This window comes from Peromyscus leucopus, chromosome 3 (genome assembly GCF_004664715.2).
Source record: "Peromyscus leucopus breed LL Stock chromosome 3, UCI_PerLeu_2.1, whole genome shotgun sequence".
NCBI lineage: Eukaryota > Metazoa > Chordata > Mammalia > Rodentia > Cricetidae > Peromyscus > Peromyscus leucopus.
In genome coordinates, this window is record NC_051065.1 from 39,119,557 (window position 1) to 39,133,762 (window position 14,206).

The 14,206-nt window shown below is 38.4% G+C and overlaps 1 protein-coding gene across 3 annotated transcripts in view; it reads right to left on the reverse strand.

Moving 5' to 3' along the window:
- Positions 1-14,206, reverse strand: part of Reln (reelin) — a 457,868-nt gene that overhangs the window by 175,109 nt on the left and 268,553 nt on the right. The window lies entirely within an intron of this gene.

A 14,206-nucleotide genomic window follows, 5' to 3' on the forward strand; every position in this document is an offset into this window, starting at 1 on the left:
CTGTGGCCTATGGGTATCTGAAACTAATACACAGACTCAGACATCAGTGGAAATGGCAATATTCAAGGAAATGGCACACGTAAAATACCTTCACATGTGAAAAGAAATATAATTTGAATGAGATGTTTTTATAATTAAAGAATGGTTCACCTAATAATAGCCTTTGTCATTTCTGGCTAGGCATCCATTTAATTATTTAAATGTTGGTTTCATTTACTTCATAAATTTTTGTTAATATTTTAAAACTATGTAATTTAGTTCTGTCCTTCTAAACATTATTAATATACTTGATGCACAAGTATATTTGAGACAGTTTTAATATAAAACTAAAATCATTATAAAATTTGGTAGCTTATTGCTAACTACTTTCACAAAATAAACTGGTGTAACAGAAAAATGAAAACATGTTTCAAAGGATTTTTCAGTAGCTAAACATATCATTTACAACTGTGTAACTACTGAAAGTCAGTGTCTAGTACACACTTTCTCACTGAAAACACACTCTTGCCACCATGTGAAACACAAATAATGTTCACCATGACAAGTATGAAAAATAGCAATATGAATAAATTAATTGTCACTTAAGTCATTATCAACAAATATTCATATTAGTAGGCTATAAAACTAATCTGTCTTCAAGAAGTTTCTGTGAGAGACAGAAGGGTGTCATTTTTTTTATACTGTTTTAAAATTTCTTTAGAGCTCTTCTAACCAATACTCAATACCAGATAGACACAGGAGAGCTCTCTGTATGCCAGCTTCGAGGCTTGGCCTTGGAAACATCCTGTTAGGTTTAAATAGTAAACTTGGTTACCTGATTCTCCTCTCAAGTGAGCCCAGTGTCTTTGTGGTTGTTCCAAGAGGTGAATTCCTGAGTTACTTGAGAGCAATAGACCTATTGAGTCCCCTACACTCTAAGAAGTTGGTCATCTGCAGGCCTTGCATATATGAGTACTGGGTGCAGTACCAGGCTAGTGTTGTATTCTCATTCAAGGATCTTGAAATTGATTATAGGACTTTGAATGCTTGGAACCCAATGTTTTGAAATCATCATGGTTCCAAACTAACAAAGGAAGTCTAGATGCATCCCATAGGCGACAGTTCCTGGGCTTCCAGAGGGCTTCTCAGCCTCTGCAGGAGAATCCAGGGTCTGCTTGCTTAGGGGCTATGTGAACGTCTCCCTCCAGTCTGACTTATTAATGAAGCACTTAACATGAACCAAGGAAATCAAAGCTGGGAAAAGCAAACCACTGGAAACCAAAAACAATCAAGCTGATACAGAACGAAAACTCAGGTGCTGCATCCATCCTCAGGGACTCTGGAGGTTGGGATGAGAAGGCACAATAAAGCACATTTTTTTCTACCTGATGGCTAAGGGCTGGCACAAGCCATTTTGCCCATTAGGCCTCAGCTTTTCAGGGTGAAGAATGGTGTAGCTGGGTTTTTTTCTGGTCCTGCCCAGGCCTACAGTTGCTCAGACCCAAATAAACACACAGAGGCTTATATTAATTAAAACTGCTGAGCCATTAGCTCAGGCTAACCACTGACTAGCTCTTACACAAACTCAGCCCATTTCTGTTAATCAGTATGTTGCTACATGTTCTGTGGCTTTACCTGTGTGCCATTACATGCTGCTTCCTGGACGGCAGGCTGGCATCTCCTGACTCAGCCTTCCCCTTCCCAGAATTCTCCTTGTCTGCTTGTCCCGCCTATACTTCCTGCCTAGCTACTGGCCAATCAGCATTTTATTTATCAACCAATCAGAGCAACACATTCACAACATACAGAACACCCCACAGCAGAATGGAGTCAACAATATCTGCTCTCTTGATATGTTATGAGAAACTCAGGGATTGACAGCATATCTTTTTAAATTCTAAGTGCCAATAATATCTATTTCTGAATATACACTTTTAAAAGATATGTACTATCATATTTTACAGTCTTAGTAGTAGCTGATTGAGAAACAGAAGAAATTTAAATATATTTTTGTTTCTCATTATAAAAATTATCAAAATTCCTCAGATCAAATTAAGACCTTTAGAAAATTATACAAGAATAGGTTCCATGATACAATATAGTAAAAAAATACTACAAACATTCACACATTATTACAGCAGATAAAAACCATCAATTGCATTTAAAAAGCCTTCAACATTTTGGAAGATCACCAAATAATCTCCTAACAGATGAAAATCAAGAATATGAAATGACCAACACCACCTTTCTTCACAGATGAACTTTCATTGAATGACATCAAAATCCAGTATGCTAAAAATCCAAGTGAAACAAGTATTGAAATTATGAAGTTCCAAAAAATTGTTCTCCATTTTAATACCCAGCTGCTTTTGTTTAGCACCAATTCAAACTCATTTCACTTTTGTGCATTAACAATTACAAACCTAAACAACTTCAACAACAACAACAAAATGCCAAGTAGTTGAGCTGACATTTAATAACTAATAATAAGTTAGCTCATCTATTTGGGCTAAATAAGGCATAAATTCTATGGCTAGTTCTATTTTTCTGTTTTTGGGCCTTCCTATGTGCCATCAGTTATTACATTAATTACTTGTTTCATTATTTTAGCATTGGTAAATCATATATACTTAAGTAGCAATGAATCTATAATTTTCATATCCCTATGTCTTTATGTGTTTTCTTCAGCCAAAAAAATAATAAAAGCATTTCTCTGCTTTGCCACTAAATGAATGTCCTTTATTTGACAAGCAGAACACAGTGTAACTAAGTGACAAGAATTTGCCATTCAAAAAGGCATCAGCAGGAAACATCAGTGAAAATTCCTCAATTCAGGCTAGCATTCCCTAAGCTTGCTCCCTCTGCTCTGCTGCAAATGCTAATGACTTCACCTCTGCACTTGTAAAAGGTACTTAAATCACCTCTACCATTGTTTAATTAGGCTTTCAGAAAAAAAGAACATGGAGCGACTCTTAGTACTTTCTCTCTAGGGCCTAACGACCCTGATGATTCTTTTAGGAATCTACAGCCTCACAATTTACTTCTTGATGGCACCGTTTTTGCTGAAAGGAGTACACTGGACATTTGGGCAATGCCAGCTTGTAGAGGGCTAGCAGCAGATGGAAAGAAACCTGCCTGGTGTGTTTTTCCCTCCACATGAGCCGAGAGCCATCCATTTCCTCCATTAAGGAGCTGTCACTCAGCCCACCCAGCTGGAAGACCATTTCTGATGGCCAAGCTGGCTGGTGGCAGACAATTCAGATACAAAGTGCACTTTAAAAGGAAGCTAAAACATCATTTGTAGGAAAATTGAAAATGCTTGGCTTCCACCACAGCCAATTTTTTAATGACTGTAATATTTTAAGTGATTATTTTTTGCCACTTCAGATTGCTCCTTAGAGAGGAGAAGATTTTTAATTAAAATTTAGGCAATGCAAACAGATGAGATATGAGGAGCACAGGAAAGAGAAATAAGATGAATAAAATTAATTAAAATGGCATTGTTGGCAGAGCCATAAATTAGCCAGTGTCTGGCTGGAAATAAAATACACTGGCATGTGAACTTCCTGATGAAAGTAAGATGTGCTGTGTGGTGGTTGAAGTGGACTGGCCATTTGCCTACATATTGTGTTCTGAAGCCCTTTGTATATGTTATATTTTTATCACATATTTCCTACATCCTGGCTCCGTGGTCTTTAAAGGTACAGACATCCACTATAAAAAGAAAAAGAAAACCCCTAATAGGAAGAGAACAGTTTTCTCTTGAGACAAAATAAATTTCTATTATTTTCCACACATTCAATTGTAGGTAATTTAATGCCAGTTCCAAACCTGAAAATTTGGCTGTGAGTGCAGTCCAGGTGCAAGAGGGCTGCCCTGTGTTTTATTCAGTTGACACAGTAGATTCAACTGTGGTGAAGGGATTTCAGGGAGCCCAAAGACTGTTTTTTTTCCCTCATTTTCTGGGATCATTAAACATTCACATTTGAACCACACTATAGTAGGATTTACAAAGATCCCAATTTATAGTATATTTTATGACAAGTGTATAATTACTTTGCAATAGTATCAACTCTGAAATTGAAATGGTGACAGAGAGGAGGAATAACCACGCGAACCTCCACAGGACAGTTGTGAGCCTTGTCTTTGGTGATCAGCTTGATTTCAGTGTTGGGTTTTCATACTTGCCTTCTCAAATTAAGGCCCAATATGCAGACATCAGATGGAGGGCACAGCTTGGCATGCAAGAGGCACGTCTCACAATGAAACTGTACTTGGCTTCAAAGTCAAAGCCTTTTGACATGTTGGAGCCTCTGCTTCCTCGTCTTGGAAATGGGGATAAGGAATAGATAAGAGGCCATAGGGAATATGTTTAAAGATAGCAATATTAGGAAATCATAAAAACTACTTTTCCCTTTATTTTTGTTCCATATCTTTAGTCATTTGCTTAAGAAGCCTTACTTCAAAGAATGCTACCATGAAAGTTATTTTGTTAGGAGATGTAACACACACAAAGATGATGGAAATGTTACCATACAGAAAAAATAAGCTTTACTTATTGAATACTGTGCCATCTTTATCAGAGATTAAAAATATCAGTTTTAATTGCAAATAAAACAAGACAAAAGCAAAAGGCACATCTGGCTCAGGGGATTTGTCTGAATGGTTATCTGCTGTAGAATTTATCAAAATTAGTTGTTCCTACATTACACTTTTGTTATGGTGACCTGGCTCATGTCCATATTTCACTGATGCTATTCCATGTTAATTACTATACAAATAGACCTCACTAGGGGGAGATTGTGAAAAGCACACTTCCACACTTAACCCTTCATCCCCAAAGTACTCTTATTAGCTTAACAAATTATATTCTGGCGCATTTTATAATATGTATCCACCTCTTGGGGGAAACACAATAATAAGAGCAGCACAATCCAGATGAAGAGTTCCCCAAGCAGAGGGAATCTGGGTAGACAGCATGCAATTAACCAAGCTGGAATCTAGCCAGGAAATCACAGTTATCATTCAGACTCCTAATGGAATAAGACATGGGAACATGGCTGGCCACGAGTCTCACTGTGCTCAGGTTTATCCTCATTAGAAACTCAGTACACAAGTCCCACAGTCATGCTGGACAGTCTGAAGAAGAGCGATCTGCAAAGCATATTTTTGCCAAGCAAATCTCATTGCTTCCTATTTGTCCTTTACCTTGAAAGAAAACAAAATTGTGAAGTCAGCTGTTGAGCCATCTTTCCAGGGTACTGAGTGGAGTGGTACCTGGAAGACGTGCTGGGCACCTGCGTCAAGCAGGCCTCGCTCTTCAGGGGTTTGTTCCCGGAAGGCAGGTTCAAAAATGACTTGGCTTCTCCCTTTCACCACTGTCAGACTTTAGTTTTCCTCACGAGCCTCAACTTTCATTAAGGTTTAACAATTCTCAGCCAAATTCATTTACATTTTTTTTCTTAATTTGAACATAATTTTTCTTCTCCACTGATGATTCAGCTATTTGTGACAATTAATAACAGCCTTCGAGGGGCGACAGCAGACATTGGCAGTGAAGATACAATCCTGGTTTGGGGACTTGCCTTCCGTCCAATGGAGCAACAAGTCTGTTAAATTCACTATGCATGAGAGCAATAAGAAAATAAACAAACTCTCTTGTTCTGATTTAATGGCTCTCTTTAATGGTCTGTTGACTTTCCTACTGGCTGTTGTCTTCCTTAGGCCCTTTTGTGTTCATTCTACGAGTAAAGTGTCGCCACCGCCTTATTATCAAAGATGGATGTGGCAAAGAGGCAAACAGAAGTCAGGTGACAGAAGAGACAATGACACGCCTCTTCCAAAGCTTGTGACTGAATGTAACTCCAAATCCTTGGTGTGAACTTGAAAATTCCAATAAACTGCTTCTTAAAAGAGTTCCTTTTCAAATGCATGTGTTCAAATCATAGCTCTTCCCAAGGGCAATCATTCTAACAGCATCAGTGGCAGGTAGCGTTGAGTTACCTCTCAACACAACTTGACATAAACACATACAAGGGGTGATCTAGAACTCTAGGCAACTGGGTAATAAATAGAAAAAGATCAGCAGGTAGGGCAACCAGAATGGAAAGGTTTCCTAAAAACGAGAAGCACATGGGACAGCAGCTATGTCAGCTTTTAATCTGTAGGTCCATTCCAGCAGCACTGACAGAAACCAGTGACTTACGTCCCCGCAAGGTCAGAGGAACCAGGCTCGCTGAGCAGAGAGAAACACTTATAACGGATAGTGAACAAAGTACTCTACTTCCTTCTGCTCATCTTTTTCACATGCACACATACATGCCTGTGTACATGCATGAGCGTGTGCACACACACATGCACACATGCACAAACACAAGACAGCGAGAAGCCATGGATGATTTATACTTTCAAGATAAAAGTTGTGCCTGCCATCAAAAGTGTGAGCAAAGAGACAACAGAGTGAAACATCTGCTTGACCAGCACATGTTCATGGCGTATTAATTCATTCGGAAAATCTTCTTCATGGGGTTGTATTAAAGAATGGGGAGAATAGAAGAATTTCTGATTCAAGCGTAGCTCTTTCTAGCTCGTTTATCCATGATTCTCCTGGGAGTAGTAACTCGCTGACGTTTGCAGCCCTCCTCTCTGATGGCACAGGATGGGAAGCATGCAGCTGTGGCAGCTCTGGGCTGACCCTGCAGACGTACACGAAACACATTCCTTTGAGTCTAAAACTAAGAATCTTCTCAAATTGCAAGATGCATATTTGAAAAGGTGGAAACAGATGAGCCTGATGGATTTGTTGAGACATTTCAGGAGTGGGTAAGCAGACTGAACACTGCGCTGTCAGTGTCCTCCCGGTCTCCCAGTGCTGATCAGCACTGACACAAAGCTGATGTCAGGTCTTCCTCACAGTGCCTGTAGTACAAGCCTTCATGAAATACTACCAGTACAACTGCTGTCTTAATTACCATTTATCATAGCTACAGTTATGCTACTGTTGTTATTTTCATCCGTTATTGTCAAGGATCCACACAGTTTTCACAATACTGCAAGTATCATTCCTGAGTGTGAGAACCTTACCCGGCATAAAATCCTGAAACTTGATAGTTTTAAATGGGAAGAGCAAAAATATTTGGTTCATGTCCTTTAATCCTTGATTAGACCAAAGTCACTCACAGCTGGTGCTCAGAAGTTGCCTTGAGATTACTCATTCCCTCTCACCAGGTGGTCCCTCTGACTCTTACATGTGTCATGTGAGCACCCACAGCTGCCAGACAGGCCCATCCTAACAACTGTATTGATGAACTGATACCATAACCCACTTTAGAATAGTATAAACTGACACTCAATCTTTTGTTTCTAACATACAGAAGTTAAAAGTCTCATTCTGTGAAAGAAGACAGAATCACCGTTGCCAGCAGGTGAAACAGGTGATGTAATAGCAAGTGGCCTTAGGCTTTTCCTGTGCTCAGTACACATCTGCTCCTGTGTCGTGGTTGCTAAGGAGGTACCACTCTGAGGAGCTTTAGCAAATGCACCAGAGTATTTACTGGCATTTAAAGCTTCGTGTACTTGGTAGCGAACAAAGGGCTGCTTCGGGATTCGTGGGAAATGAAAAATAATGATGGTAATTAGAAGCACAACAGAATGTGGCACACCTTTCCTTTTATGTGGGAACATTTTCTGGGAAAAGCCTGGAAGATGCAGCAGGCAGGGCTGTGGGCACAAAAGGATGAAAGAGAAACATATGTGGCCAACTGGGAGATTTTTTACCATCTACTTCCGTTTACCAAATCAAAACCTGCAGCAAAGAGCTGGGGATGTAGATTACAGGTTCAATACCTCACACTACTTGACAAACACATAAAACATGAGACAGGGTTCTCCAGTAAAAGCTGTATTCTTATGGATGCAGTTCACATTAATTATTAAAGACCAAGAACGTCAGTGTTCTACCAGCCCAGAGGAGATTTAAGCTGGTGAGGTATACCTACAGTTCCCTGGATCATGGGACTCCTTAAGCTGTCTAGTCTTTGGCACTTTGCTCTACTTGGGATAAACAATGACAGTTCAGATGAAATAGTAAATATTTCCAGAGAAATTGAAACATCTGGAGAAGATGAGAGAAATACTTACTGTGAGTGACAATGACTCGTTTTTCTCTTTCTTTTTTGACCCATTACCTTAAACATTGTCTTTGAGATCAGCAGCTGGACAATTTAGTTGTCACAACTGTGTATTATCTATAACTGTTTTACTTTATCAACATTTGCATTTAAGAGAATTTTATAGACATGCACACACGCACACACATGTACACACATGCAGACATGCACACACATGTGCACATACGCCCAACACACACTTTTCCCCCCTCTTAATCATGGGAGGGTTTTTTTTTTTGACATAGTTAAAATGTAACTACCTTAGTAATATTTAATAAACATAAAAAGACAAAGTAGGTTGAGCAAACCCATGTAATCCTTACAATTAAAAGCCAAAATACAGCAACATTTCAAACACTCTCATAACCTACAGGCGCACTGACATGTTTTCTAAGTAGTTTTATTGTCTTCTGTGTTCATCTCAGAAGCCACTAAGGAAAGAGTTAATATTTGATAAGTAAATTTCATATAGTTTCAAAAAACAACTTTTATTTTAGTATTCTGGATCATCTAGTCAAAGAAAAAGTTTTCTGTTGTAGAATATTATTTTAAGGTGTGTTACTTTTGTTTATGTTGCATTTAACTCTGTGTTACTTTGTCTGAAACATCTGATGGTCTAATAAAGAGCTGAATGTCCAATAGCGAGGCAGGAGAGAGAAATAGGCAGGGCTGGCAGGCAGGGAGAATATATAGAAGGATAAATCTGGGGAAAAAAAGAAGTAGCCAGAGAAGGAGGACATCAGGGGCCAGTCACCCAGCTATATAGCATAATGAGGGGTGGGCTAGAGGGAAGGGGAAGGGGCGGGAGGGGGGAGAACAAGGGAATCTGTGGCTGATATGTAGAACTAAATTGTATTGTAAAATAAAATAAAAAATAAAAAAAGAAATAATGAAAGGTTTACAGAAATAGAGAAAGGGAAAAAGCCACAGCAAAAGCTAGATGGGATAATTTAAAGTTAAGGAAAGCTGGCTAAGGCCTGGCATTCATAAGTAAGAATAAGACTCCGTGTGTGATTTATTTGGGATCTGGGTGACAGACCCCCAAAAGAGAAAGTGTAAAAACAACCAACAACATTTTTGTGCCCAACATTGGGCTTGAATTTCCATAGTGCCTGAGAAAACTTAAAAAAATATGGCTCCTTTAAGAGTTTCTGCTAGACAGTGAGCAGCCAGTATGTTAGGTAAGAACAAAAAAACTAAGAAAAAAATGTCTGTCACAGTGCAAGCATCAACATTCTAGAGCTCTAGGAAGGTTAAATGCAGTTCCTGGTCATGAACCTCCGATGAGGCCACAGGTTTTAGGCCTGACTTTCACAATCCAACAAGTGGGCAGAGCCAGCCACCAAAGTCATGGGCAGAGGTCCATGCTGCTTAGCAGTCTCAAGTTTGCTCATGAAGTAAAAAAAGGCTAAATGATACACAGTAAAAAAAAGGTCCAGATGGAAAAAAAAAACCCTCTAAACAGGGTACAGTGTGTTTAACAATGTGCATAGGCTTAAGAAAAAGGGTATAGTCATAGGAAAAATGAACAGTTTATAAAATAAAGTCTTAAAAGAGAAAGTAAAAGAAAAAAGCCATGTAAAGATGGGGAATACACAGAGAGTCTGAATTCTGTATAGTATTATTTTGATTTTGAATTTTTTGAAGGCTGATGGGCAAGAGACAGCTGTGGACAGTCATGGGCTTGTGAGCAGGACTGCAAAATTGAACCAATCTAGATACTTTAGAGCTGTCTTAACTTTAAAAAAGAAGTAAAAAATGTATTTTTCAAATGGAAATAAGAAATGCTTAGGAGTTTTGTTCCCACAGGAGATGAGAGGTTGTGGATTCTTCAGGATTAATATGGACAAGGTTTGATCAGGGAAGACCTCCTGAATCTTGACAGGTGATATTTATTAACAAATGTAACTCCTTGTCTTCCCAGGACTTGGTCATTACCTCAAAATTTTCGTAGGGACCCACAAAGATGCCTTTGCCCACAGCCAGCAGGAAGCAGTTTAGAAAAAAACTACGCCCACATTCCCAAGAGTTGGGGGGTGTGGGTGGCTTTTGGTTATTTGGTGGGTTATGGATGTTTGTTATCATTTAGGGGAATATAGAATATTGATACAAATTAAAGATATTTTTGTTATGCTGTATAAATGTTCCTACTCTTGTTTAATGGATTTTGTACATTAATTTAAGGTTATTTTTGTTACAACATATTGTATGTATGTTTCCATTTTTGTTTGAGGTATTGTGCCTATGCAGTTCATTTGGAAATGTAGGGTGACACTCCAGTTTTTGAAATCTATTATTATAAACTATATAGGATAATCAGGAAACACAGGTTAGTGGATATTTATAACAATCAAATTAGCAGATATGTTAGGTATGTTTTCAGGATCATATTGAAATATACTTTAGATAGATGGTCTTAAAATACTTCAAAGACCTATAGAATTATGGTATTTAAAATATTTTGTTATAATAAGGTTTTTCACAACAATGAGACACATCTGCTCCTGGCAGCACAAATTTACTTCAGAGATGATGGGCATTGAGAAACTCCTTATGGAGTTTGCTTTCATTGTGGCAAGGGTAGCCACTAGGCAAAGAAACTGCTCTTGCCTTTGACTGCTCAAAATGTGCTATGTAGACTGGACATGCAGGACACAGGAAAAATACTGTTGAACTTTGCCAAAACAAGGCAGGACAGTCCTTCAAAATTACTGCTCCACAGAAGAAACTGCCAGACATTCTGCAGGACACAGAGGAAAGTGACTAATGAACTTTGTCAATATAGGTGGGACAGTCTTTCAAACTTCCTGCTTCACTGAAAAGTTTGCCAGATATTCTGGGTCTGTAGACTACTGAAGATGGATGCCCCAACCTTGCAGAAGAACTTTGGGTGACTGTCTAGGCAGCCAAATGTCTCTGTTGTTAGATAATATTACATACTTCTGGGTCTTTGATGGAGTTGAAGACTAGATAGTTATAGTTGCAGTTTTCCTTAGTTATGATAGAAAGTGGATTGGGTGTAAAACTTTGGAGTTACTAAGATGGATGGATGGTGGAGTGCTTTCTCTGAATTTGCTAAACATAAATGAACTGAATATTGTAAATTAATTCTTACTTGATTACTGTTTTTGTTGTATGTAGTTATACTATGTTAAAGTTAAAACCTTTTTTTTTTTTTTTTTTTTTTTTTTTTGGTTTTTCGAGACAGGGTTTCTCTGCGTAGTTTTGCGCCTTTCCTGGAGCTCACTTGGTAGCCCAGGCTGGCCTCGAACTCACAGCGATCCGCCTGGCTCTGCCTCCCGAGTGCTGGGATTAAAGGCGTGCGCCACCACCGCCCGGCCCTTTTTTTTATTTAGATAAAAAGGGGGAATATTGTGGAATATTATTTTAAGGTATGTTACTTTTATGTTACATTCATTTAACTCTATGAAGCTGTGTTAGTGTGTCTGTCTGAAACACTGATGGTCTAATAAAGAGCTAAATGTCCAATACCAAGGCAGAAGAAAGTAAAGGCAGGGTTGGCAGGCAGAGCTGATATACAGAATCTAAAATCTAGGGGAAAAAAGAAGTAGCCAGAGAAAGGTAAAAGCCTGAGGTAAAAGCTAGATGGAATAATTTAAAGTTAAGGAAAGCTGGCTAGCAACAAGCCAAGCTAAGGCTGGGCATTTATACTTAAGAATAAGCCTCTGTGTGTTATTTTTTGGGAGCTGGGAGGCAGGCCCCGAAAAGAGAAAGAGTAAAAACAACCAACAACAGTTTTCATTTTGAGATATTTCAAACAAAATAAAAAGAGTGGTCATTCAAATAAGTTAAAAGGACAAATTCTTAGATTCGACTATGGCATTTACTTCAAGTTTTCAAAAGAGACATCAGAGAAGAACTTCTATCTGGCAGGTGGCTTAAAGACAATGAAATAAATCATTACCACAGGACATTTTTTTCTTAGTAGACCAAGGTCTCTTGGCAATTCTCAGTTGTGTGGTTAGTAAGCTTATGAGTGGGACAAAAGACCAAAGAGGAAAAAAAAAAAAGCATTTTCTACTCAAAGTTTTAATTTAATTAAATTTTCTACTGAAGCAAAAGCAGACCTAATTCATTTCTACCATGGGTAGAACCAAAGCACACATTAAGAAACCAAACAGCTAATTAGATTAGTATAATAGTTGGTAATACAAGGCATAAACGCAATCGTTTAGTAGAGAGGATGAGAGTCAGATGATAAATGATGCTGCTGGAAAAGGGTTCAGTACCTGCTTGTTAGTGTAGATGAAGACAGCAGAGAGCCCTCTTCAACACAGTGGCAGACAATATCCCATAGAGTATCATGACAAAGTTCTCTATGCAAAAGACTAGGCAAACTCTTTCTAAGGGAAAGCAGCTTTGAACTGTGTTAGATTTTCAGTAAGGAGGCTAGCGGGATGGTTTTGTGAACTGAGCTGAGGGGTGCCTATTTCCAAGACAGGTGTAAACTTATCACCTTGAGCCAAAATGACTACAAGTTTTGATCACTTGAGGAAGAAGGAGAATTTTTGTGTTGAGATTTCACTAAATAATTTACAATCCTTTTTCTTGTATAGTACTGAAACAAATTATTATTTTTTTTATTTTTGATAATGAATATTTATTCATTGAGGTCAGATTCCTTTGGGTAGATGCTAAAAATAGGATATAATCAACATAATTGTAAAATCTTAAAAACAAGTGTTTCTACAAAGACTCTTGTTTCAAATATTATAATTATCAAATAATGATATTGTTTGATTTTCCTGCCTTAAAAGCCATAACCAGAATAAAAAAAAACCCCGATAAAACAATCAACTGATATTTCAACTCTCAATGTATTGTTCAACTGACATAAATATCAAGCAAAGTAGTCTAAGGCACCAAACTCAAACTCAGCTTCCTGAAATAAATTATTAAAAGGGGGCAAGCAAGCTGTACCTTGTGGTACAGGCCTCTAATCCTGGATACCTAAGAAGAAGAAGAGCCAGAGGTGGCAGAGGGCAGAGGCACCATAAGTTTGAGACCTATATGGACAATATGGTGAGTTCAAGGCCAACCTGGGCAACTTGGTGAGACCTTGTACCTCTAGCCCAAATAGTAAGAAGAGAATTGAGGATATAGCTTAGTGGTAGAATATTTGCCTAGCATGCATAAGGTCCTAGGTTAATTTCCTATATTACATACACAAACAAGTAAAATATTTTAAGTCTTCATATTCTCTTAGTTTTCCTTCTTGTGACCTTTCTTCCACCTAGCACAGGATTGTTTTGCATCAGTAAGCCACAGCTAAAAAACAAAAATATCTGTAACCTGAATTTGTAATTTATGTCTACACGTTAGCGATATGTGGGACACAGTTGAAGGCCTAATAACATTTTTCATATTGTTTTCTTTTATCACAGACTCTCATCAGGCAAGTTCATGATTGCTATCCCACTCATCGGTGACAACTACCAACATTGCACCTTCCTAACTTTTGACCCATGCCTCTGATCTCTTGCCAACCATTTGCTGCTTGGCTCTAAGAACATCAAGAGTTATGTGTCCAAACTCAAGTAACCCTTAACCTTCCTGTGAACCTGTTCCTCCTATATTTCTGTTTCAGTGAGTAACCCTTGTCCATCTTGCTGCCCAAACCTTGCCCTTCACACCTACCATCCCTTTATTTTCTTTATCAGTTCCCAACCTGAGGAGGGAACATTCACTTGTTACAAAATCTGGACTATGTCTACACTTCTTCTGCCTAACAAGATCTCCCATTGAATGATTTGTAAGCAGCCTATTTGGTCTTTCCATGTATTCCTTTCATTCAGTGTACTCTTTTAGAAGAGCAATTTCAGGTACCAAATATGATTGACTCTTATTTAAAGTACCCCAGTAGATACGATCTTCAGATAGAGTTCCAATACTACAGCAGCTAGCAGATCTTCAAGGTCTTCTCACTTGCCATACACTAGAACTACTTACTACAAGTCTCAAGAAATACTGGAGAGCTATTTTGAACTCCATTTAAGGGTTTTTGCTTTATGCACTCACCACCAAGACCAATGATTCTC